Here is a 23490-nt window from a genome sequence, read left to right as displayed (position 1 = left end):
CCCCTCTCTCCCGATCACCCCCCTCTCTCCCGATCACCCCCCTCTCTCCCGATCACCCCCCTCTCTTCCGATCAATCCCTCTCTTCCGATCAATCCCTCTCTTCCGATCAATCCCTCTCTTCCGATCAATCCCTCTCTTCCAGTCACCCCCTTTCTCCCGATCACTTCCCTCTCTTCTGATCACTTCCCTCTCTTCTGATCACTTCCCTCTCTCCCGATAACCCCCCTCTCTTCCAGTCACCCCCCTCTCTTCCAATCACCCCCCTCTCTTCCAGTCACCCCCCTCTCCCCCGATCAGCCCCCTCTCCCCCGATCAGCCCCCTCTCCCCCGATCAGCCCCCTCTCCCCGATCACCTCCCTCTCTCCTGATCACCCCTCTCTCCCGATCACTTCCCTCTCTCCCGATCACCCCTCTCCCCCGATCACCTCCCTCTCTCCCGATCACCTCCCTCTCTCCTGATCACCCCTCTCTTCCGATCAGCCCCCTCTCCCCCGATCAGCCCCCTCTCCCCGATCACCTCCCTCTCTCCCGATCACTTCCCTCTCTTCCGATCACCTCCCTCTCTCCCGATCACTTCCCTCTCTCCCGATCACTTCCCTCTCTCCTGATCACCCCTCTCTTCCGATCACCTCCCTCTCTCCCGATCACCTCCCTCTCTCCCGATCACCTCCCTCTCTCCTGATCACCCCTCTCCCCCGATCAGCCCCCTCTCCCCGATCACCTCCCTCTCTCCCGATCACTTCCCTCTCTTCCGATCACCTCCCTCTCTCCCGATCACTTCCCTCTCTCCCGATCACTTCCCTCTCTCCTGATCACCCCTCTCTTCCGATCACCTCCCTCTCTCCCGATCACCTCCCTCTCTCCCGATCACTTCCCTCTCTCCTGATCACCCCTCTCTTCCGATCACCTCCCTCTCTCCCGATCACTTCCCTCTCTCCCGATCACCTCCCTCTCTCCTGATCACCCCTCTCTTCCGATCACCTCCCTCTCTTCCGATCACCTCCCTCTCTCCCGATCACTTCCCTCTCTTCCGATCACCTCCCTCTCTCCCGATCACTTCCCTCTCTTCCGATCACTCCCCTCTGTTTTAATTTCCTTTTACTCATAGTTTATAACTTCTGATTGTTTTTTCTCTACTAATCTTCTTATCACACATCCTGACCTTGCTGTCTATTAACGTGCAATCTAATTTATACTGCACTGCTCCCCCTCAGTTCTCTTTGGCAGGTGCTCCCCTCAGCCCCTTATCACCGCCTTCCATTCATCCATACACCTAATTCCCAGCTTGACATCGCTTTCCCTTGCCACCAATTCTATTGCCTACCCCAACTTCTACACAGATTCTCCTGCCTCCTGAGAACTGCAACAACCTAAAAAAATACAAACCCAGAAAATCACCAACACAGTAGTAACTTGAACCTTCCTACACCAAAATTTTGTTTTAAAAAAGGCAGCAAAATCAACAAAAGCAAAAAAAGAGATACAACTGAAAAAGGTGAGCAAACCATATTTTTTTTCAAAATCAATTCTACACAGAGCACACACATTCTCCTATTTCCCATATGCAACTCAAACCAGTGAACCATAGCAATACGGAAAGCTTGTCACACTTATTTTGAATCTGAACTGCCTCTGGATACAGAACAGCCACTCAAGAAAATTTTAAAGACTTAAAAGCTGCCTCTCAGGTACCTGATTCAAGCAAAACCATAACTGAAGCAGGGTTGGAACAATAAGATGAGTTGAAAGAGGTCATACTGAAAAAGCATGCAAAGGAGGAATCACAGTCGTTCTGAGAGACAAATGTACGGAGTCGTACAACACCAGGTTATAGTCCAACAGCTTTATTTGAAATCACAAGCTTTCGGAGCTTTGCTCCTTCGTCAGGCAACAGTCACCAATATGAAGTTACAAGCTTGTCTGTACTTAACATTTCAGAGGCTGAAATAATAGCAAATACAACTGACAGCTCAGTCAATATTAATTATTTCTGTCACCTGGGTGGTTTTGCACTTTCTAATGTTTATTAAATAATAAATATTTTAAAAAGAGCATACACATCTGAGGAATTAATCTAAGCAGTTTTGACCTGATGAGGGACTGTTTACTGACAAAGTCACCAACAAAATGGGGTATCCTCTTTGATTATCAAAGTCCAATCCAGACGACAGGTTTGGATTGCATTATAGTAAAGGCCTCCAGTCAAGAAAAAGGAATTTTTAATAGAAGTGGCATCAGCCATGGCTTAAAATCTCAGTGCCTACTAGCTACAAATTTATATAAAAATGTACAATACAGCAATTCTTATAACTTGAAACTGGACAGATCTGGTTCCATCATGTAGCCATGATTTCTCTCAAAGAAATTATGTGATAACAACAAGTTCCATACCAATAAAATCTGTGCAGAGAGAATGGCTTCTCGTCAAGGAGTGCAACAGTGATACTGGAAGGCGAGAGAGCTCTGGCAAACCCTTCCATTAAAGGACAAAGAGTCAAAGGATAAGCTATCAAGTACACCACAGATGAAATGAAAAAAAGGAAAATAGATGCCAGATGATGACATTTGAAGATGTCCAGAGTGATGTTTCGCTAAAATGATTCACAGTAGTCACAGGCCGCATGTAGCCCTAGTTATCCTGAACCCAGCAGGCCCAGCGTTTAGGGCAGCAAATTTCCAGAATGGTCCTGAAACAGGCATTATGCCCCCTATTCTCACATATAAAGGGCCTAACACATGTTTCAAGTGCAGGCCCAGGATGCCAATATTTCAGCCTTTACCAATATGGCCAGCAGCGCACTTCTGACATGGAATGTGCTGCACACGCCACACGCCATATTGGACACTTAGGCGCCCATTTTACACCCGTAAAACGAACGTGGTATTAACAAATCTACAGGCCAGTGCATTTGAAAATTAAAACCTCAGCATTTTATTTTTTTTAAGAAAATGTACGAGTCTTCTCAGTTATTCTCTTCCTAATCTATAGCATTACAAATTTCACCAGCTACATCAAAATATTAAAATACTCCTCCAAAGTGTAATCTGCAATTTTGAAATGAAAATAGAATGTTCTGTGAGCAGTCAACACAAAGGGCCTTGTTATAGGTTGGGGGCGGAGGTTGTGTATATGCAAATTTCAGGGACAACAGCTGAAGAATTCAGATTTGGAGTCGTGTGGCATGTCTGTGCCCTTGATATTTTTTGACAAAAATATAATGCTCCCAACTGTTTTTGTAAAACATCACCAGACCTTGATTCTAAAAGGTACAGGCAGGGCACATGATGTTACTTTGAAGAAAAATTCATTAAAAAGTAGGAATAATGTTCGAGTGAAATAATAGGCTAAAAGGCAACTGTCTTTAAGATTAACAAATGCAAAGTCCTTCTTTGTATCCATTGATCAGACTTCTGTTGAAAATTGCAATCTTAGGCAGAATATCGGGCGGGATTGGGTGGAGAATGACAGAAAATTCTGGAGGTGATGTCGACCACCGTCTCACCACCCCAACCAAGAATTTGATTCTGAAAAATGCATCAAAGATTAACAAAATCCCATATAGAATGTGGTCCTGTCAATTCGCAGGTGATTGCCATTACTTTTGGCCGAAAAACAAGTTTTGGATCAGGGAGGCAGAAGAAAAAGATATTAATGCTAAAAAAAAGTCTAGTTGAATTATTTGAGGAAGTCACTAACATGGTAGACAGGGGAGTGTCTATGGATGTTGTCTATATGGACTTCCACTCTTCCCAATGTTTAACTGGAGGAAATTGTGGCTAATCCAAGATTGGATGTCAAACAAGTAGTCTGACAACATAGGAGCAGTGGAGGGGTTGAGAGAAGTGGCAGAGAGGTAGAGTTGGGTGGTATCAGCATACATATGAAAGCTGACCCCATGTCTGTGGATAGTGTCGCCAAGGGGCAAGAGGTAGATGAGGTAGAGGAGGGGGCCAAGGATAGATCTGTAGGGTAGTTAACAGTGTGGGGCAGAACAAGAAGCCATTGCTGGAGTTACTCTGACTACAATTGGACATGTAAGAGTCGAAGCAAGTGAGAGCAGTCCCGCCAATGGACAATAGAAGATGGTGTGGTCTACCATGTAAAATGCTGTAGTGAGATCAAGGAGGATAATGAAGGATAATGCACCATGGTCACAGGGAATGTCGTTTATGATTTTCATTAGGGCCATCCTGTGCTGTGGCAGGGGCAGAAACCAGATTAGAGAAATTCAAGCAGAAAGTTGTGGGAGAGATCGCCATGGATTAGGGAAGCCGCAGCACATTCAATGACTTTGGAGAAGAAAGGGATGCTGGAGATGGAGCAGTAGTTTGCAAGTACTTTGCATCTGTCTTTACCAAGGAAGAAGATGCTGCCCAAGTCTCAGTAAAGGAAGATGTAGTTGAGATACTGGATGGGCTAAAAATTGTTAAAGAGGAGGTACTAGAAAGGCTAGCTGTACTTAAAGTAGATAAGTCATCCAGTCAGGTTGGGATGCACCCTAGGTTGCTGAGGGAAGTAAGGGTGGAAATGCGGAGGTACTGGCCATCTTTTCCAACTTTCCAAACATCCTTAGATATGGGGGTGGTGCCAAAGGACTGGAGAATTGCAAATGTTACACCCTTGTTCAAAAAAGGGTGCAAGGATAAACCCAGCAACTACAGGCCAGTCAGTTTAACCTCGGTGGTGGGAAAGCTTTTAGAAACAATAATCCAGAACAGAATTAGCAGTCACTTGGACAAGGGTGGATTGATTAGGGAAAGCCAGCATGGATTTATTAAAGGCAAATTGTGTTTAACTAACTTGATTGAGTTTTTTGATGAGGTAACAGAGAGGGTAGATGAGGGCAATGCTGTTGATGTGGTGTATATGGACTTTCAAAAGGCATTTGATATAGTGCCGCATAATAGGCTTATAATCAAGATTGAAGCCCATGGATTAAAAGGGGCAGTAGCAGCATGGATACAGAATTGGCTAAGTAACAGGAAACCGAAAGTAGTGGTGAACGTTTTTTTTTTCGGACTGGAGGGAGGTGTACAGTGGTGTTCCCCAGGGATCGGTGCTGGGACCACTGCTTTTCTTGATATATGTTAATAACTTGGACTTGGGTGTACAGGGCACAATTTCAAAATTTGCAGATGACACAAAACTTGGAAGCGTAGTGAGGAGGATAGTGATAGACTTCAAGAGGATATAGACAGAATGCTGGGCATGGGCGGACACATGGCAGATGAAATTTAACGCAGAAAAATGCGAGGTGATACATTTCGGTAGGAAGAATGAGGAGAGGCAATATAAATTAAAGGACACAATTCTAAAAGGGGTACAGGAACAGAGAGATCTGGGGGTATATGTGCACAAATTTTTGAAGCTGGCAGGGCAGGTTGAGAAAGTGGATAAAAAAGCATACTGGATCCTGGGCTTTATAAATAGAGGCATAGAGTATAAAAGCAAGGAAGTCATGATGAACCTTTATAAAACATTGGTTTGGCCACAGCTGGAGTAATGTGTCCAGTTCTGGGCACCGTACTTTAGGAAAGATGTGAAAGCCTTTGAGAGGGTGCAGAAGAGATTTACTAGAATGATTCCAGGGATGAGGGACTTTAGTTATGTGGATAGACTGGAGAAGCTGGGGTTGTTCTCCTTGGAACAGAGAAGGTTGAGAGGAGATTTGATAGAGGTATTCAAATTCATGAAGAGTCTAGACAGAGTAGATAGAGAGAAACTGAATCCAGGGTGCCTTGGCACTTTGGATACAAAACTGGCTTAGTGGCAGAAGGCAGAGGGTGATGGTCGAAGGTTGTTTTTGTGACTGGAAGCCTGTGGCCAGTGGGGTACCACAGGGATCGGTGCTGGGTCCCTTGCTGTTTGTGGTCTACATTAATGACTTGGATATGAATGTAAAAGGTATGATCAGTAAGTTCGCTGATGATACAAAAATTGGTAGGGTGGTAAATAGCGAGGAGGATAGCCTCAGTCTGCAGGACGATACAGATGGGTTGGTCAGATGGGCGGAACAGTGGCAAATGGAATTTAACCCGGAAAAGTGCGAGGTGATGCACTTTGGAGGGACTAACAAGGCAAGGGAATACACAATGAATGGGAGGACCCTAGGCAAGACAGAGGGTCAGAGGGATCTTGGTGTGCAAGTTCACAGATCCCTGAAGGCGGCGGAACAGGTAGATAAGGTGGTAAAGAAGGCATATGGGATACTTGCCTTTATTAGCCGAGGCATAGAATATAAGAGCAAGGAGGTTATGACGGAGCTGTATAAAACACTGGTTAGGCCACAGCTGGAGTACTGTGTGCAGTTCTGGTCGCCACACTACAGGAAGGATGTGATCGCTTTGGAGAGGGTGCAGAGGAGATTCACCAGGATGTTACCAGGGCTGGAGCGCTTCAGCTATGAAGAGAGACTGGGAAGATTGGGTTTGTTTTCCTTGGAGCAGAGGAGGCTGAGGGGGGACATGATTGAGGTGTACAAAATTATGAGGGGCACAGATAGGATGGATACTAAGGAGCTTTTTCCCTTCGTTGAGGGTTCTATAACAAGGGGACATAGATTCAAGGTAAAAGGCGGGAGGTTTAGAGGGGATTTGAGAAAGAACTTTTTCACCCAGAGGGTGGTTGGAGTCTGGAACTCACTGCCTGAAAGGGTTGTGGAGGCAGGAACCCTCACAACATTTAAGCAGCATTTGGATGAGCACTTGAAATGCCATAGCATACAAGGCTACGGACCAAATGCTGGAATATGGGATTAGAGGAGACAGGGCTTGATGGCCGGCGCGGACACGATGGGCCGAAGGGCCTCTATCCGTGCAGTATAACTCTATGACTCTATGACTCTATTGGCAGAAGGGTCAAGAACCAGAGGACATAGATTTAAGGTGATTGGCAAAAGAACCAAAGAGGACATGAGGATAAACCTTTTTACACAACGAGTGGTCAAGATCTGGAATGCACTGCCCGAGGGGGTTGTGGAGGCAGATTCAATCATGGCCTTCAAAAGGGAACTGGATAAATATTTGCAAGGAAAAAATTTGCGGGGCTACGAGGATAGGGCAGGGGAGTGGGACTAGCTGGATTGCTCTTCCATAGAGCTGGCACGGACTCGATGGGCTGAATGGCCTCCTTCTGCACTGTAACCTTTCTATGCTTCTATGACAAAAACTTTGAGGCGGGTGATCACAGAGGTTTTGAAAAGGAGGGAGACAACTCCTGAGAAGAGAAAACTATTTACAATATCAGCTGGCATGGGGACCTGGAAGGGAAATTGAGTGGTTAACAGTTTAGTGGGAATGGGGTCAAATGAGGACAAAGTGGGTGTCATGGATGAGATGAGCTTGTAGATGGGATGGGGTAAGATGGGAGAGAAGCTAAAGAGACATATGTGTATAGAGCTAGGGCGGAGGAGAGCCTAGGGGAAGGTTTGGATTGGCATGCAGGGGGGTGGAGTGGGGTAAGAAGCAGCAGAGGCAGTTGATCAGTTGGTTGCAAACTTGGTCAGAAAGTCCATGAGCTCCTTCTGTTGAGGAGGGGATGCATGGCCTTCTCCTGTTCCTATGTTCCTATGTTCCTAAATTCTAAGGTCAGAAAAAGGTTGGTCCCAATTTAAGTAATAAATAAAGCAATTACACTATCATATATTGATAAGTTATGTAGGTTAGAAATGATTATGATCTCATAGAGCAAAAATTGAATGAACCTTGGTTGATAATTTCAACTCTTTATTGATAAATTCAAAGGAAAATGTATAAGTTTAGCCTGTCTTCCTCTGTGCTGTGTTGAGTAGCATATCTATATATTGTGGTATTCATAAATTCAGCAATTTCTCACAAATGGAGGCTGGCTATCCTTCCACTACTTAGTATTTTCCTCTTGAATACGTGTAGGAAGGTTAGGACAAACTTAATGCAGCCCTTAGTTTAGGAGGTAACGGTTTGAGGGTCACCCAATGGAATTAAGATAATTAGGGGACAAACAAGTCTACAATATGTAAAACAGAGTTCAAATATTGCTTTTGCTAAGTTGATGTCTGTAAATTTGCAATTAAGTTGCATGTGTGTGGCCTTCACAGAGCTGGATCTCCAGCAAAGACCTGATTTGCTCAAGTCAGCACATTTAACCCTTAAAGAGCTGCAGAAACAACAATGTAAGATTTTTAAATTGTACAAAGCCTTTGTTTTGCCAGCCTTGTTACCCCCAATTTTCTCACTTCCTCTCATAAAGGCACTGATTCGTGCTGGAGTATGGTCCCAATGGCACCAATTGTCTCCCCAACTGGCCATTGTGCAAGTGTGAGCCAAGACAGTGAGCGTTAGTGAAATATTCTTTCATAAACCTAATTCTCGCCTCATCCAATGTCCACAAATGCAAATTTTCCAGCAAGGGTCACTGGATAGTAGTCAGGAATAAGAACCCTGATAGATTTTTCCCTCCTCAGCCAGAAACACTGAGGGCAATTGTAGCCCTTCAACTGCTGTTCCTGTTAAGATCAGCTAACACAGCAAAACCTGAGAATTTAACATGGGACTTTCTGGTCTATGTGGTGCAATTACATGCCGACTTTATCGACAGTCATATGAACAAAACATACTAACATACAAATTAAGAGCAGGAGTAGGCCATTCGGCCTCTCCGTCAGCAGAAGAGCTCCAGCATCGTTAGTTAAGTTTAATATGGACTCCAATCAATCTGCTGTAGTGATTTTCTAATCGGCCCTTTTGTGTAAAAGCTTTGTAGGCTTTATCCAAGAGACCTCCATCTCTCCAATCAGATACTAAATTTGGAGAAACTTAAATCAGTCTGCAGAATCAAGGTTCACTAGATAGTGATCAGGAGCAGGAACCCTGACTGATTTTTCCTTACTAAGTCTTGGCTGGAAAATTGATCTAGTACTGGTTTGGGATCAAAAGTCCATCATAGTGCAAATACCTTTATCAGCCCATGAAGCAGAAATAAATTAATTCTTATTCATTTGTAGGGTAAGGTTTATATAAATAGGTACAATGGAACAGCTGAACAGGTTCTCTTTGTGCTTGGGTTATCCAAGTTTTGTCTTTTTGGTGTTTGTTCCACTTCTGTTTCCACTGGACAAAAGTGGAATGTGTAAAACAAGTTAATTATACTAGCTTTATGAAAATGTAAGGCTTTTAGGTTGTATTCACTTCAGAATGTACCATTCAATAATACAATTTCATTGGACGATATAAGCTGCCATGCAAAATCCAAAGTGGCTTGCAGTTGGACAGTATCCACATGTCAATAAAACTGAAATCAAAAGATTTGTTTGCTAAGGTCATGGATTACTCACTGTAACGGGATTGCTGGACTAAGCAACCTTTTTTCATTCTATACCTTCATATTTTCTTAATTACACTTCAAACATTTTTTCATAAGATTGCATTTGCATGGGAAGATAAGTGAAGGCTAACACAGACGACGAACAGAGAAATAAATAACTTCAAGAAGGACAATGGCAGCATCCTTTAAAATGCAGTCTTACCAACATGCCAACCAAGAATTTTTTTTTAATTTATTCGTTCATGGGATGTGGGCGTCACTGGCGAGGCCAGCATTTACTGCCCATCCCTAATTGCCCTTGAGAAGTGAATTGGAAGTGAATTAATATTTATTACAGTTTCATCTGATTAAAATCAATTGAATTTCTATTTAATTTAATCAGTGGTGATAAAGTTCTCCAAATTGCGATAAACAGCAATAATGACTTGCATATATATTTATATATATATTGCCTTTAATGTAGATACAGTAATGGTAGTTTTATGTAATTTAAAATGGAGCATGTCAATTGTATTATATGTCACTGTTGGGAACTATTTGTCCTCTTACAGAACAGCAAATATAGAATGAAGGTTATGCTAGAATTTGCATTACAATGTGTAACTGATATTATCTAGTACAGCTCAAGGTACATCAAAGAAATTTGTAGTTCAAAGACTTCATCACGTAAGATACATTGGGGATCATTTTCGACTTCACTGCTTGGGCAGTAAACCAGTGGGCCGGATCGCCCACCCATTATAGAAACTGCCCAGTTTTCATATCCATTGATTTTGAGGTGAAACTGAAGTACAACAGAACATCGTCTGTACAGATCAGAACATCTAATCCAGTTTGTACCTTCTATTTACAATTGAAGTATGGGAAATATAGCCTTATCACAGTAAATAAAACACCAAATGCACCTCGATAAACACATGTAGTAATTGGAATGTGCAGAAAGGAAGCTCAATAAAGAGCATTTTGACCTTCACATCACAAAAGAAAGATAATCACAGCCTTTCAGATTGAAAAAAGGACCGATGCCTTACATGGGCATGTTCTTTCAGTTGAACAGATGGCAGTGTTATTATTTTAATGCAAGATAAAGCCAGATACGTTGTTACTGTATAGTAAGACAGGAAAGAGAAGGGATTAGAAGCACAAATTAATTCCTTGTAAAAAAAAAGATACTATCCAAATTGAAAACTTTATTTTAGTCTTAAAAAGGAAGAAAATGTCTGCTAATCCAGTCAGTGATATACTTGGTTACCAATAGAGATTAATGGTGATTCCAAGGGGATCATTTAAACTGCTTCAAATTGTGTTACAAAATATGTGGCCCAATGAATTTGCCCTAAATCAGATGCATCTATTCCTTTAAAAAAAACTGTAGTATATTCCACCAAAGTTGGGGTGATTTTCCTCCCCCTCCCCTCACCTGTATTAGCAGATTCAAGTCATTACCCTAGGCCCAACGCATCTCAGGTACAGACCTACCTCATGGCACAATCTTGCGCTTGGAAACAGAAGTGAAAATCTAATCACTGGTGCAGGCCTGCAGCAACGGTATTGGCTGCCAGTTGTGGAGCCTTCTGGCTGCTGTTCAAAAACAGCAGTGAAAAGGTTCCAGCATGCAGATTTAATGCTGTCCTCCATAGCCATGCTGCCTCCTCATTTCAATCTGGGGGGCAGCTGGGTGCAAGTCCTAAGGCCTACTTCTTCCGGGTCCTCTTACTAATAGGCACTGACCTGGTGTTGGGAGAGGAATGTCAGGCAGGAGATGATAGCATGCCAAATGTTTGAATCGCCCAAACCCAAAGTCCTAATTTACTCAAATACTTAGTGCTCATTACCATATACTTGTAAATAGTATCTGCGATGAGCCCAGACTTTGGTTTGTAATATTCACACTATTTATATACAGTCAAGTAGAAACAGAAAAATGTTGTCCAGTAATGATTTAAGACAAACATCTGTGACCAGTTTCACTTCAATAATCATAGTTACAATATTAAGTGATTGAGCATGCCTATTCAATTAAATCAGTCACTTCAAACTAACATTTTCTACCAAGTTATTAAAGCATAACTGTCAGTATACAAAATCATTATTTGCAGGAGATAAAGAAAGCAATATGGCATGCACACCAAACAACTTACTGACATGTTATTAAATGAGAAATGGATTGCTGTGTCAGTAAGAAAACATCAAACAAAACTATAGTAACGAAAGCAATTACATGCAATTACGGTCAAGAAATTTATGGTCAACTTTATTAATATGTTACTTAGGTGACAGAAGGGCAATTTGGTCTCCCCCCCACCAACTCAACCCGCCTCCACCAACTCACCTCTTCCACCACACACACACAGACCATGCTTATTTAACTATTCCTGTGGAATTCATCCAAAAGGAAACACATTTTAATTAAAACATTACAAATAATTTGCTTCAACTAATTCTACATCATACAGCAAAACAACTTCTTCTCCCATTATGTAGATCATTAGGCATCAGTGCCATTTCAGCCCCCATAACACTATCAGTTACCATGGAGGGGGGCATCATCCGCAACAGTCCCTGTACTGTCATTCTTGTCCTAAAGCCTTTCTCATATAATAGTTAGCAATCCACCACCATGCTCTCTCTGCTGCACTCAACGGCCCCAAAATCCATGGGGCCCACTCCACTGGAGCAAGTGCAACATGAAGGAAGCCCTACGCACCCTAACCCCAGGCCAGAGACCACCATCCCAAATCCTGGGGACAGGTCATTAACATGACTGGGGTGGGCACATTGTGCCTGCATGGGCAGGCTGCTCCGATCGTCTGCTGGAAGGTGGAGTGGCCAAAAGCTACACCGTTAGGGGGATCCCAGGTTCATCCAGAGTCTAGGAAAAAAAGGCCATTGGTGCACATTGTAGGTGTGGGGAGCGAATCCACCTCCTGAATGTGTCCTCAAAATTCATTCTTTTGAGTGCCACCAGAAGGAATATCCACTCACCTTGGATGCCTTATCTGCATCCAGGGAGAGCACCAGGATAGGTGTATTGGTGTTATTACAGAGGGGCACCACATTGAATAGCAACCCGATGTTCTTCCTTGGGCGATGACCCCATATAAAACCTGTTTTTGTTCTGTGTGGACTTGACTGCATCTGATCTGGAGATAATGATCTTGGGTAGTATTTTATAGTCAGCATTGAAGAGCAATATAGTCTAAATACTGAGCACTGACTGTGGACTTTACCTTTCTTATGTATTAATGTGATTGTGTCAGTATCCAGGAGAGTCTTTCAGGGCGATTATAACTCTTTCTGATCGGTGGGGAATGAATGGAGGAGCAGTTAAAATGGAGCAGCTCCATTTCTGCCAATCTGCGATTTTAATACCGTTGGTTTTGGCGGTGGATGAGGCTTCTGCAGGACTCTGGAGGGAGCATCATTAGTTAATGCATATCGGGGTCCCATGGCCTACATGGGATCCCAAAGGAGTTTTAACCTGCTTCTGAGCAGGGTGCCCTCCGGAACCCTGGAGGAAAGTCCTGGCCTCTGCTGGCGCAGTCACCCCCAGCCACGAGACTCTTGTAACATCACCCCCACCCTCACTCCACCCTCTGCCCTCCCCACCGCCACTGGCCTTATCTTATCAGCAGCCTTCTGCCTCTGGGCCACCTGAATTTCATCCTCCTCCATCAGCCAGCTGCTGCTGTCTGTCAGAAATGGCTGAACAATTGACCGAGGTTTTTAAGATGAGGCGCAGGAGTTAAAATCTGCTGGAGCTCTGACTCACACTCTCATGCGGGATTGCCGGGAGTTAAAATCGACCCTTTTGTCTCCAGCACATAGTGCAAGACTTTCAATAGGAGGGCAACGAGCTCCAGGAGTTGAACACAGCATGATAGCCATCAGGCCCTGAGACTTTTTCTGACTGAAAACTATTTACTGCCAGGTGGAGTTGACTGACTGAGAGCAGAGCATCGAGTATCTGTGCATTTTCCTGGGAGAGTTGGAGGCGGGGGAAGGCTGCATAGATATTGTGTGGTTCCTTCTCACTTCTCAGTAGTGGAGTCCCACAGGGATCGATGTTAGTGCCATTGCTCTTCACAATTTTTATTAATGATCTGCAAGTTCACAGATGATACCAAGATTTGTGGGGGTGTTAGGACCTTACTCGTGAAAAATAGATTACAAGCAGAACTAGATTTGAATAGGGGGATTGGACCTGCATCTGGCAAATGTGATTTAAAGAGATAAATGTGGTGTTATACATGTGGGTGGTGTTAATGTCAATCATGTCTACACTATGTAAGATTGCGGATTTAAAGCTGCTGAGTGGCAGAAAAACCTAGGTGTTATCGTACATAAGTTTCTTAAGCTTCACAACCAGTGCTGCAGGGGTCTAGCACAAGCATATAGAGTATTAGCATGTACTACCACAACAATCTGATACAAAACAAATAACACGATACTGTCCTTGCATAAGATTTGGTTAGAATACTGTATTCAGTTTAGGTCCCCTCATGTGGTAAGTGATATAGAGGCCCTGGAAAAGTTCAGAAGAGGGCCCGAGATTGATAATCTAGTTTATAGGCCTTTAGCTAACACAATAAGCTGAAAAAGACAGGGCATTTTACTTCAGAAAACCTTAGACTTCAAGGAAACTTGATGAAGGACTTTAAAATAATGAAAGAATTAGATTCCGTCCATGTGGATAATCTATTTGAATTAGATAGATTAGGGAGGACCACGGGACATGTATATAAGTTACGCAAGCATAGAACTATGTTAGATGTCAGGAGGTTTTTCTTTTTACAGAGGGTCATCGACCTTTTAAACAAGTTGTCGGTTCATGCAGGGAGTGTGGATTTGCTGCAAGCTTTCAAAAAGGAGCTGATGAGTTTCTAACTGTGGCTGACATGACAGCGTACAAAAGGTAGGTGGGGTCTTAAGTGAGGTGTCTCCTGGTCACATGGGGCTCAATTATAAAAGGGCGGCGGGGGGAAGTCAATGGACGCACGGCAAACCCGGATATTAAAAACTTACCATTCCCCATGTGATCGCGACTTAATTGGTGGCCATTAATATTGTTTCCGGGTTTGCCGTCCGAAAGCTGCACAGTGGGTGGACTGCGCACCCCCATGACAAGCTGTCAGCTGGAGCGTCTAGATTTTAAGGGCCATTGTTCCAATGGATTTTGCTGGAGCAAAGAGCCGGAAGACCCAATGGAGCAGCACAGGGGCAAGGCTGCTCCAAGATTCAGCGACGCCTCACTTTAGCTGCCACTGACCAGGGTAAGGAGGAGGAGAAGGAAACTATTTTACCCAGCCGACAGGAGGAAGTGCCCTGCCTCTGCCACCAAGAAGGCCTGGCTCGAGGTGGCAGAGGAAGTCACCAGCAGGAGCAACATCTCCCGCACCTGGGTCCAGTGCAGGAAGCGTTTCAACGACCTAACTAGGTCAGCAAAAGTGAGCACACTTACTGATTCTCCTGCATTCCGTGGTGCACATCACCGCCCTCACCACCCGCCCCCACATCATTCTGCACTGCCAAGACTACTCCATCACATCACTCCTCACACCCCTTAAGGCTCATCCTCAAGTTACCTGCACTTCCTGACCTCCCCATTTGTGACCCCACCACAACCACTCCGCCCAATCCTGATCCAATATGATGTCTGTGTCTCACACTCACCTCTGATCCACCTCTTTCATGGTCAGCCTCACCCAAAGCAATGCATTCATCGGTTAACACTTCACCATCACTCAGTCACATGTCACATTTTTCAAAATGGCAATCTGTTACCAGTGGGGTGCCGCAGGGCTCAGTGCTGGGGCCTCAACTATTTACAATATATATCAATGACTTGGATGAAGGAACAGAGAGTGTCTTGTGGCCAAATTTGCTGATGATACAAAGATAGGTGGAAAAGCAAGTTGCGAGGAGGACACAAAGTGTCTGCAAAGGGATATAGACAGGTGGAGTCATCCACTTTGGGAGGAAAAATAAAAAAGTAAAATATTATTTGAATGGAGAAATATTATAAAATGCTGAGGTACAGAGGGATCTGGGTGTCCTCGTACATAAAACACAAAAAGTCAACATACAGGTGCAGCAGGTAATCCGGAAGGCAAATGGAATATTGGCCTTTATTTCTAGGGGGATAGAGTATAAAAGCAGGGAAGTCATGCTACAACTGTACAGGGTGCTGGTGAGACCACACCTGGAGTACTGCGTACAGTTCTGGTGCCCTTATTTAAGGAAGGACATACTTGCATTGGAGGCAATTCAGAGAAGGTTCACTAGATTGATTCCGGATATGGAAGGGTTGTCTTATGAGGAAACATTGAACAGGTTGGGTCTATACTCATTGGAATTTAGAAGAATGAGAGGAGATCTTATTGAAACATACAAGATTCTGAGGGGACTCAATAGGGTAGATGCAGAGAGGTTGTTACCCCTCATGGGGGAATCTAAAACTAGGGGGCATAGTCTCAGAATAAGGGGTCGCCCGTTTAAGACAGAAATGAGGAGAAATTTCTTCTCCAGAGAGTCGTGAATTTTTGGAATTCTTTACCCCAAAAAGCTGTGGAGGCTGAGTCATTGAATACATTCAAGGCCGAGTTAGACAATTTTTTGATCAGCAAGGGAGTCAAAGGATATGGGGAAAGGGTGGGAAAGTGGAGTTGAGGTAAAAATCAGATCAGCCGTGATCGCATTGCATGTCAGAGCAGGCTCAAGGGGCCGAATGGCCTACTCCTGCTCCTATCTCTTATGGTCTTATGTCTGTACCTTCTCCCCTTCTAAGAGAAGAGAGCGCAAAATGCACGCGAGAGGGCGAGGACTGGAGGAGGGCCACAACAAATAGTGGTCCTCACAGACTTGGAGGAGGAGACCCTGCAGGTCAGCCACACCTTTGAGTGCCTGTCCATCAGGGACGCCGAGACTGGCATCCACAAACATCTGGTGACACAACGTTAACATCAATTCATGTTGTGTGTTGAATGTTAAGAATGATTGGCATGTTGAACACCTCAGTATGCTCATCGCAACATGACTCATCTGTGATGATGCTTAATATTGCCTCCTGTTCTCTTACAGGCCCTTGAACGACCACAGTGAGGGCAGAGGGTGATTCCTCAGAGGACCTGCCAGCTTCTGAGGGTGCACTGTCACATCTTAGTGAGCCATCCACCAGCGTAGATACTCACACCTTGGTGGGTCCTAGTAGTCAGTTAGTTGGGTTGACACCTGGTGAGTCACCACACACAAGTGAGCATGAGCAGACACTGTTGGTAGGGACAGCTGTGGAGGGTCCGTATCGGTGGGCGCACTCCTCTCCAGACTCTGCTCAGCTGGACGCAGATGCTGAACCCCGGGGGCCATCCTTTAAAAGGAGAACGATCGAGGGACAGCAGCACATTTGCGAGGTACTGGAACAGGTGCCACGCACACTCTCCACAATAGCCCAGAGGATGGAAGAGTCCAACTCCTACATTAGTGGAATGGTGGCAAAGGTACGGGAGGGAATCTCTGAGATAGCGTCACAGGGACTTGAGCAACTGTCTGAGATAGTGTCGCAGTTAACTGCAGAAACGTCTGACATATTGTTGCAGGTAAGTGCGGGAATGTCTGCAATGTAGAGAAGGCTAGCCTCCATTGAGCTTCAAGTACGGCTCACAAATGAGTCCATTCAGGCCTTAACATTGGCCATTCGGACTCAGGGTGAACAACATTCTGCGGCTTTAAACAGGCTGACAGATACTTTAGAAGTGGCCTTCCAAGGCCTCACACATGTCCTCCAAACTGTTGTCCAGCAGGGTGGTAGGATTGATGTGGGCCTGGCCCAGGAGAGGGATGATGGCGAAAGGGAACATGGAAGTGGGGACGCCACTCAAAGCGCTCCCACGTCTCACCCGTTGCCCCCCTCTCAACCAGTACCCGCAATGCTCCCTCCTCTCCAGGTGGTCGAGTCTACCCCTGCACAGGTGCAGGTGGAGCAGTCTTTGGTGGGGCCCTCACGGGCTCCAAAGCCCAGAGGGCATAGGCCGAAAGCATCAAAGCAGTCAGGGCATGAACATGAGCTCCCTGCCACTACCTCTGCTGCAGCCACAGGGGATGCACCACATAGAAGTAGTAGGAAGAGAAGGCTAAGGATTTGTGATCATGAAGGGTATGCACAAGGGTGTCTGACAGAATGTCATTTTTTCATTTATATTTGTTTTTTGTTAAAGTCACATTAAATGTTATTCTCACCACTACTGCCACGTCTTGCCCATTCTTGACTGGCTTTTCTGATAGCGCCTTTTCATGTGCTTCATCATGAACGGCGGAACTTGATGCCACCCACTGGGTCACTTTACAGTCGGTGTATGTGTAGTTTGCAGGACCGTTTTGTGCAGGGAATGGGGGGAAGGGGGGTGCTGTTGTTGGCACTGGTCTTTCCAGGTGGTGTGAGGACTGGACTCTTTTCACTTTCTGATCTTATGAGAACCATCCACATATGAGTGATCCCCTGGCCTCACGAGCAGCCAGGCGAGCCGCTGCTCTGCCCATGGGTTCATCCTCCTCCTCCTGCTCCTGCTTAATATGGATGGCAGATGTGGACGGTGGATGAGGGGATGGGGCCTCCTCAACCAGTATCACTTTCTGTACCGCCATGTTGTGCAGGACACAACACACTACTATAATGCGACCCACTCTGGTGCGTATTGAAGCGCTCCCCCAGAACGATCGAGGCACCTAAATCGCACCTTCAGCAGCCCTAGCGCATGTTCAATTATAGACCCGGTGGCGATGTGGCCGTCATTGTATCGATGCTGTTGCTCGCTGATGGGTTTCCTTAGAAGTGTCATGAGCCTCGTGTGCAGGGGGTATCCCTTGTCCCGGAGGAGCCAGCCCTTAAGGGTGTTTGATGTATGGAAGAAGTCCAAGATGTTGGATTCCCTCAGAATGAACAAATCGTGGCAGCTGCCAGGAAATCTGGTGCACACATGAAGGAATCATTTGCAGTGGTCACAAACGAGCTGAGTGTTGATGGAGTGATACCCCTATCTGTTGATGAACAGTCCTGGCTCGTGTGGAGGTGCTCGGATTGCTATATGCGTGCAATTGATTGCACCCTGTACACGTGGGAAGCCAGCCACAGAGTGGAATCCCATTGCCCTCTCTGTCTGGCTGAGGTCGTCCAGGGGAAGTTGACATATTGCGAGGCGCTGCGAAACAAGCCGTCGGTGACCTGCCTTATACAATTGTGTGCAGACGACAGAGACCCTGGCGATGTCACCGGTGGCACCCTGGAATGATCCGGAGGTGAAGAAGTTGAGGGCAGTGGTGACTTTAACAGCGACGAGTAATGAGATGCAGCCAGGTCCAGCCAGGAGCAGCTCAGCACGAAGAGGCTGCAGATGTCTGCGACCACCTGGCAACTCACTCTCAGCCTCTGTATGCACTGCTCTTCAGAGAGGTCCAGGAAGCTGAGCCTCGGTCTGTAGACCCTCTGGCGAGGGTAGTGCCTCCTGCAGTGTCGCTCTCTCTGTGCTGCTGTGCAGGTGCCAGTGACACAGCACTGTGTTGTCGAGCTCCAAGTGGTGGAAGTGCATGCTGTGCCTGGCGAGGATGGTGATGTTTCTCGTCCTCGGGTGTACTGGTGAATGCAGCCATGGTGTCCCCCATCCTGATGGTGTCAGTTTGAGGGGGTCCGAAAAGTTGGTAAATATGTGTAAACAGAACAATTCTGAGTGGTAAACTAGAATTTTCAGTCTAAACACAAAGATCTCCCAGCCAAAAGTTTGTCTGAGAGAACTGAGTGCCCTGCTGCAATAACTCACCTTTTATCCCCATCTGTCAAACAGGGATTTAAATGTCCAAATGGCTGCCGGCTGAAACACGACTCCTTCATCATGGCGCGTTTCACACAGCAAGGGAAACACGCTGAGGCAGTGTTGAAATCATTTGCCAGCATAATTAATTACATTCATGCACATTTCAAGTATTTTGTGTACTTGAATTATTGGTTTAACTATCGTCCCGCCGGCTTTAATTGAGCTTTAAGAGGAATTTCCCAGATTTCTTTTTGCCTAAATTGGTCTGGGATTTTTTTCTCTGTCTTTTTGCCTCACCCAGGTGATTACATATCATTGGTGGGGGGAAGGGGTGATGGTATTAAGTTGCAACATGACAATATGGGACAGGCTCAATGGACCAGCTAGTCTATTTCTGTCATTTTTGTACGTTCAAATGCTACCTTCACTATATGCATTCACACATCTGCCTATATCTCTACATATTTCAGTCGCTTTCTTTCATGTGCTCCTGTAACCTTTGTTCCATGGAACTCTCAGCTCTACCATACGCAAACTCTATCAACTCTAACCATTGCACCATACCCAGGCTCAGATTGATGCTAATTACCTGCACTGGAGAAAGAAACAGCCTTTTTTTCTGCAAAGTGCACAAAAATTGGCAATTCTCACCATGGGATCTGCGTATAATGTTGAATCAGAATTCTGCCTCCTCGAAATAGGCTTCAAAAAAAACGATCATTCTGTTAGTCATTGGAAAAAAAATCCAGAAATGCTACAAACCTTAAAACTAGCTGCTGGCATCAGAATTAAGGCGAGTCAATAAGATAAAAGTCTGATTAAGCCCTTCCCTCTGGATGACTCAGCCTTATGTAACTGAGCCAAACAGAAAATCCCAATTTTGACCCCTAAACCAGCTCATCTCAGTTTGGTTAGTAGCAGCAGAAGTGTTATAATTGACTCTGTGCCCCTAGTCTAGAGAGGGATAAAATCAGCCAGGGTGCCATTCCTGATCCCTAAACAGTGATCCCTTCTGGAATGTGCAGATTGGGATACAGGATTAGTCAGACATGGATGTGCCACTCCCTTATAACCCGATGCTCTGATAGCCTGAGAAAACTTACTGAGCAGGTTCACACCTGATGAATTGTCATCATTTGAATATGGTACCTGAGCCAATGACCATGTAACAATAATCTCAGAATGAGTTAGCATCTTCACAAGAGGAGGAGAAAACTGGAGAGGAGGGGGAATCCTGGCCAAAGTATAAAGGACCTCGATTGGCTAATGTGGAATGCAGAGACAGAGAAATTATTCAATCTGAAGTGCAGCATCAGTAAATTTGAAAATTGGAAGCTCACTGAAGACTCTGCCTGAAACATGACAGAAACCTTTCTGCCAAAGAATAATGTAACATGAAATTAGCTGTTAATTCACTGACTAGGTGAACTTTTTCCTGTGTGCAGAAACAATAGCAGAAACTGCTGCTGATGACAGAAGAAAAAAGAATTGAGGTGTGGGTGAAAACAAGACCCTTTTACATAGCAGCACTGGGAGGCCAAGTGAAAAAGAGAGTTAAGGACCAATCTCTTTTTCTTAAAAAAGACATTATCTTCCAGGTTTTTCCTGCTTCAATGATGGACTATTTATTTAAGTGAAGGTTGAATGGAGGAAGACAAAAGTAATAATAACACTCTGTTTATATTATAGTCAAAATATAAATTTATTCTGAATTTATTGGCCTTCCAAATCAAAGTGCCATGTTAAATTGAAATACAAACTCTCATCACCTGGTAGCAGTTTAAAACAGCTTCCAACTAGCTTTAAAACAATCTCCCAATTTTAACTGGGAATAAAACAGATGAATCATTTCATCAGGGTCACAAAGAAACTATTAAGTTGTGGACTTCATTTTACATTCATAAAATGTATTATAAAATCAAAATTACATCTTACAAAAATGCACTTTCAAATTAATTTCAATTACCTCAATCAAGCCTTTGTAAGGTATAGAATGGTTAAAAGAGATACACAAAAATTACAATTACAATTTTGGTGCTACTTATGAATCTAATATGGGAACATTTTAGTCAGTGTAGTTGCTGCTGCTGCCCTACATTCAAATAGAATTTCTAAATTGAGCAAGATATTAGAGTAACTTAAAGAGTTAGATCAGTTATTTCTTTACTATTTTAATGTGCATTGCGTGATCAGCTACAGGAGGACAAAGGTAATTTATATTTGATGTTTAAAATACAATTTTAATTACTCACCACAAGTCTGCTGCAATGAGACAGTCTCTTTGACAGTTTCTTATTTCCTTCTTGCACACTTCAGGCTATGGATTAGCTCATTAACTTTCTTATCAGACTTCTGTGTATTCCATTCTGTCACCAGAATCAACAGGATAGTCAAATTAGAACTGTTGAACGATGTCTTTAATTCATTCATGAAACTCTCTTCATCTGAAGATTTTAAAAACGTTCCATCTACTGAATTTGTTACATTTCCCTACAGAACTGATTTATTTATGGATTTGTGGAATGCCAGTGCTTTTTTTGCAGCTGGAAATAAGAAAGGAAATGTAATTGATATCTGCAATGAACATCATCTTTGTCCTGGCCTCTGTTATCCTATTACTTTCCAAACAGAACTGGTAAACGGGCTCACTGTACAACCAATCAGACATCTGTAGAATAAAAAAAACTCTGCTTGTCACACCACTACTACTCTGACAAAAACCTGCTAGCGAGCATGTCATTTCCAGTAACAGGACCAACATGTTATCTACAGCTGGCGAAATGCTAAAGTTCAAGGTGTAATTTTCCAGCTGTACCTTTTACGAAGTTTCAACTTCAGTGTTCAAAAACTATTTATGGTATGTCAGTAAATCACCACTGTCAGAATTTGATATTACGTCTTGCCACACTTCTGGAAACATTATTGACAGATCTGTAACAATTTGTTGGGTGGGGAACTGACAACTTTATGATCACAAAGCAAGGCCCAAAGGTGAAACTACTATTGGGTTTGTGTGATCCTGTTAAAACAATATTTAGCAGGTGAAATTCCTCCTATTTAAACAGAACAGTCAGCTAAAAATATTGCCAGGAGGAATTTCATCCCCATAGTTTTTAAAATAAAAAAATTGAAACTGCTTTTTCCATTAAATTTTTAAAAATACTATAAGACTCAGTCAACAGACTATAGAAATAGCTTATGATGCAAAACGTTCGGCAGCAGTAATCTGAGTTCATGTCAATATCTGACAATCTCCATGCATGCCAGATACATACTTATATACAATATAAGTTAAAGGTCACACAAAATAATTTCTATAATTCACGTCACTCATTGACTTACATGCATACCATTTGCTGCGATAAAAGTGTTGAGCTTTTCATGAGCAATACGTGAAACACAGAAAAATGCTTTGTCAATACGAACAAAAAAAGGTGTGGCATAAATAAATCATTCAATGGACAAGGCTCATTATTGCCACTTGCGTGACTTCAGATTTATATTTTTAAACTCTGCCTGAGGCATTGCACACCAGATATTAATCATCACTTTTTGCTGCGACATGACTATGAAGAATGCTGATTGAACATCTATACTGTTTTTCTCAATTTTTTACAAAAATTCCTTTGTAAGATTCAGCATGACGCATTAAAATATACTTATCTAGTCATTAAAAAATATTCACGGTTCACGAAGCACAAACCTAATTTGGAATTAGGAAAATCTTTTGAACACTTGCTTCCTTTAAAAAGACATACAAGTAGTTTTTGTGAATTATAATACAAAGAAAATGTGCAGAACTAAAATCTTTTTATGACATACCCAAATAATTTGCATACATTAAATGTCTGTTCACTGAGTTCAAAGTTTCAACTTCAGTGTTCAAAAACTATTTAAGCTACATCAGTAAATCATCACTGTAGGAATTTGATATTATGTACTGCCACACTTCTGGAAACATTATCGACAGATCTGTAACAATTTGTTGGGTGGGGAACTGTGTTCATTTTGTTCATTTCTCCAAACTATTTCTTTTTCAAAAATGAACACAAGGCTGATAAGGTTAGATGAAGTAGGGAGGGAGGGAGGAGGCTCACGTGGAGCATAAACACTGGCATGAACCTGTTGGGCCGAATAGCCTGTTTCTGTGCTGTACATTCTATGTAATTCTAAGTAATATAACAAGGTACTAGACATCCCAATATACTTTAAAATCCAAAACATTGTGGCCCAGAACTTGCTCATTTTTTGCTAAGTTTCTGGTGTGAAATCAGCATACTGATAATTTTGTGGGCTGATTCTGAGGCAGGATCTGTTTCTGTCAGGTGTCCATCCCGTAATGGCTAAGCTGTAGGCCCCAACCTGATCCGAGGCCTTCATGTATG

The 23490-nt window shown here is 43.6% G+C and overlaps 1 protein-coding gene across 5 annotated transcripts in view; it reads right to left on the bottom strand.

Moving 5' to 3' along the window:
• The window catches only part of LOC137323595 (nck-associated protein 5-like), a 555766-nt gene extending 534323 nt beyond the window's left edge, over positions 1–21443 (bottom strand). For all 5 annotated transcript variants that reach the window (XM_067987260.1, XM_067987261.1, XM_067987262.1 and 2 more), the window contains exon 1: positions 21358–21443. The gene's annotated coding sequence lies outside the window, so the exon portion shown is untranslated. The remainder of the gene's footprint in view (positions 1–21357) is intronic.
• Between the last annotated feature and the right edge of the window lie 2047 nt (positions 21444–23490).

This window comes from Heptranchias perlo, chromosome 7 (assembly GCF_035084215.1).
Source record: "Heptranchias perlo isolate sHepPer1 chromosome 7, sHepPer1.hap1, whole genome shotgun sequence".
Taxonomy (NCBI): Eukaryota; Metazoa; Chordata; class Chondrichthyes; order Hexanchiformes; family Hexanchidae; genus Heptranchias; species Heptranchias perlo.
The sequence above is the reverse complement of the archived record's forward strand: the minus strand, read 5'-3'. Positions and strand labels throughout refer to the sequence as shown.